Source organism: Nicotiana attenuata, unplaced genomic scaffold, assembly GCF_001879085.1.
Source record: "Nicotiana attenuata strain UT unplaced genomic scaffold, NIATTr2, whole genome shotgun sequence".
NCBI lineage: Eukaryota > Viridiplantae > Streptophyta > Magnoliopsida > Solanales > Solanaceae > Nicotiana > Nicotiana attenuata.
The window spans coordinates 45,188-49,416 of NW_017672463.1; the positions used below are offsets into that span (position 1 = coordinate 45,188).

At 35.6% G+C, this 4,229-nt stretch overlaps 1 long non-coding RNA gene across 1 annotated transcript; it reads right to left on the reverse strand.

The window, feature by feature from the left end:
* Nucleotides 1-288: 288 nt before the first annotated feature.
* Nucleotides 289-3,407, reverse strand: LOC109213309. Its single transcript, XR_002065991.1, has 2 exons — nt 3,126-3,407; nt 289-1,690 (listed from the first exon to the last, which is right to left on the reverse strand). It is a non-coding gene; the product is annotated as an uncharacterized LOC109213309 (long non-coding RNA).
* Between the last annotated feature and the right edge of the window lie 822 nt (nt 3,408-4,229).

Consider the following 4,229-nt stretch of genomic DNA (forward strand, 5'->3'; position numbering starts at 1 on the left):
GTTGTTGTTGTTTTCTGTTTCGACTAGTCCATATTACCAATGATCGGGTGAGGGCTCAAATTACCTCAAATAGAAGGTTTTAGGTACTCTCCTAGGTCCACAACTGTGGTTATTGGCCGAATTCGATACTATGTGAGATTTATCAAATTTATAGCTATTTATCCTAAGTAGGCATGCAAAATGAGTTCATTATTAAACTAAAGGAGCAATGGTCTAGGTAAAAAATTTGTTATTTCTAAGTGAAATGAGATAATTAGCGAAGAAATAATGCGCTAATAATGAAAGAAATAATCTGGAAGAGTAAACTTCATTCATTAACAAACTAATAAGTACAACTCTTTAGAGACTAGAAGGTGTAACTTAGTTGAATCCGGATTCCCACAAACTAAATATACAGGGACTAAATAAGCATAATGGGGGTCCTAAATATTTAAGCCTAAAGGATCGCCCCGTGCTACATAGATAATACTTTGCAACCTTTCGATTGCAATGGTTGCTCATATTATCCATCGAGCATAGACTTTTATCTCCAGCTACCCAATTATTATCTTTAAGTTTCTAACCTAAAGAGCACTAATTCGATTCTAGGTCGTACCCTACTTGTGCCTACCCATCCCATGCTTATGGTCCATGAAGTATTGGACCTTTTATATAGGCAGTTCTCGACTCATCCTAGGCTGCTCAAAATTAAAAGACTAGGAGCCACGTAATATAAACAAATAGGACTCCATATAAGGCAACAATTATCACTTATGTTTACCTCCACAGATAGATTCATATGCACATCGAGTAATTGTCAAACAACAACGATAGGCAATAGCAGAATAGACAGGGAAATGCTCTTCTAAGACAAACTGTTGTGTATGGAATAATTATGTCTAAGGCATGGTCTCTATATGAATACGCAGATGATCAATTATAATTAATCAAGCTCAGAATTCATACGCGGGTAATCAAAAAATTGGACTTCCTTTTTAAAGTCATATAGGCAAGATTTCTAAACGATTATTTTGGACTATTTTTAGATAGATCAGTAGTTAAGTGATGCAAATCCTTAATTACAGACCCTATAGTCACGATCTCTAGGAGGATAAGTACGGATAACACGGTTGAAGGACATATTAGCACAAGTAGTTTCAACTATGAAACTACTTAACATAGACTCCTATAGGCATGATAGCTAAGTGTTGATTTCTAATACATGATTTATAAGTAGAGGAGTAAATATTCGAACAAGTTAACTTGATGTTTGTCCTATAGGCATGTCTTCTAAACAAGTTATAAATTACATTAGCCGCATTGAATCAACAGTTACTTAGGGTCCTAGATCATGATTTCTAATCGAATATACAAAGTTGATGGTCCTATAGGCATGCTGTCTATTTTCAGGTAGTGCATAGAATTAAAACACGACAAACAAGTAGCAAGTAAGGTCATTCGGACCCGATAGGCATGTTTTCTACCCGTTTGTACGAAAATTAAAATACTCTAACCCCTTTTAACTAATTTCCCCCACCATTTGTTTTTTCTCAAATTATTACAGGCCCAAAAAAATTTACTATAGACCCAATTACAAATGTGAAGTAACCTAGTAATACATCCGGGCCTTCAAGTAGGCTTAAGACTTCAGATGGACGGTGGCCCAAAACTCTAGGTGCTGATGATATACTTCAAACCTCCATTCCAAAACCTGACCCAACAGTCCAGGCCCAAATATATAAGGAATTCCCTTATCCACCCATTATAAATTACAACCAATGAGTGTATGAAGACACGAATGACAACCCATGTAAGCCAAACCTTTCAAATAACTTCAAATTCTAGGCGGGAGCAAACATACATCTTGCTCATAGCACTACAACTAGCAAGTGCATGTGTTTCTAAATAAACACCCCGAGGACACAAACAGGAAACACATTTGACAGCCACATGAAGACTCCTATAGACACATACATTATGGATGATATGCAGAACACATAGAATGAACACATACGATAGGTTCCTAGGTTTATCAAACAGGTTCAAAGTGACAAAATCACAGGGATGGGTTCCATAGTCAGGACTTAATCACAAAGAGTATCAAATAGGGGTTCGAGGTAAACATAGTCATGATCCAATTCTTAAAGGATAGCCAAATAGGAGTTCCTGCTAGACAACCAATTATGAGGGGATGATAGTTCATGTAGGCAAGACTTAACAGGAAATCTAGATGATACATAATCAATAGCTTATTCAGAAATACTCACATTAAAGACCTAAGATGAAACCTACAGTAACACATGATCAATGTCTAACTATGAAAAGATAGCAATCCACATAGGGAAGCCCTAACATGATAGTTCTAAAGCAAGACACAATCAAAAACTAACTCTGAGAAAATACCCAAATAGAAGCCTTTACAGGAGAGATTTTGTTATGAAAGAGAACTGACGTAAGAGAATGGTCAAGAGACAATTCAGAGAAACCAGTAGATAGTGATTCACACATGAAGAATTTGTCATGAAATTCTATAGTACGCATGTTCAGGAAAACAACTCTGAGATGATATGACTCTTCCCAAGAAGGTCTTAAAACAAAAATCTAAAGCAAGGCATAACCATGAAATCATCACAGGGCAGAAATACAAAGTTAGGGTCAATATAAGCATAACAAATCAACTAGGGGGCAAATACCCAACTTTAAGAAGGTCGGAATTCATTCAAGTCAATTGCACATAGTGAGACTAAACTACACGTGTTGAGGCTTATTTTAAAATCTTAGACTTAGGCAGAGTTGAGACTAGTGAGCAAGGAAACTGTAGAACATCACATGAACCATGAAATTACAGTGAAACATGTAACGACAGTGCAACACTAGAAATTCACAAATAGTAGAGAAACTGAGTCATGCTTTCTTCATGTAGGTTCATACAATATTGCCACACAGAATTCACATAGACATGATCATATAGAAGGGAGAGAGAGTGATTAAGGTCTTTTTACGGGAATCGGGGAGGGGTGTATATAGTATTGGTTAATATAGAAACGAATCACTTGAAAACCCATCCCTACTCGGAGTAGGGTAAAATCATGCGAACCATAGTTTGTCAGAAGGTCAAAATAGCCAAAGATCTCACTGAATCGAACCTGTATAACCTTATTTTCAGTGTATACAGACAGAATGTCGACTGAATCTTGAGGAATAGAAGTCAATTGGCTTGATTCTGAGAGATAGTACTTGACAAAACCTTGTAATTACTAAGTGATTCACTGGGCATGCAAATAATAACTTAGTAGCTCATATGAGGTAAGTAAATCACGGAGAGATTCCGTGGTGTGGCCGGATTTGGAGAGGATTTAGTGCGAGGCGGCTAGGGTTTCATAGAAAAGAGGAAAGATTTGAGAGAGTTTGAGGGCGGCTGGGAGGAGACGAATAAGGATTACGGTTTGGGGGGGTGGGTAATTAAAAATAGAGGTGTTGTTGTGGGCCGTTGATCATTTGAGATCAAGGGCTAGGATTTAATGGACATAGGGCGGGTTAGGAGACGGGTCCTGACTGGGTTTCTACAAGGGGTCATTTGGTTTTGGGCCTGGGGTAGTTAAGCTAGTGTTTGGACCATTAAGGTCCGAATTTTGGATTGTTTTTGGGCTGGAATGAAAGCATGCAAAAAATTAAAGGAATAAAAGTAATAAAATAGCTATTAGATAAATAAACTGTTATTTATAAAATTTAATACTTTTAAAATAATGATTGAGGATTGTGAAATATAAAAATGCTATTTTGAAATACATAATGTAATAAATACAATAATTTATAAAATATATGCTATTATGGCAAATAATGTGTAAACTGTATAAAAATGCAAATATAATCGTATAAAATTATAAAAGTTGCATGAAATGTAGATGATTAATTGGACAATTAATCACTCAGAAATAGTTTTAAAGAAACAATAAATGAATACTTACCAATTAAATGTTGAAATCTATTTAAAAGGCTTATAAAAATGGAATTAATTTATTTGTGCAAATCTTCCATGATAGTAAAAAGATTGAAATTTAAAACTTATTATGGGATAGTAGCACAGGAAAATATTCTACAAATGTTATTAAAATATTTGTAAAAATAATACATTATAAAAATACTGGCTAAGTGGTAAACATGAGGCCAAAATTGAGTATCAACAACCTATTGGCCAAAGCCTGAACATCCAAAGCTAACTGTCTCTCCCAAGCCGGGGTAAAAGCAAG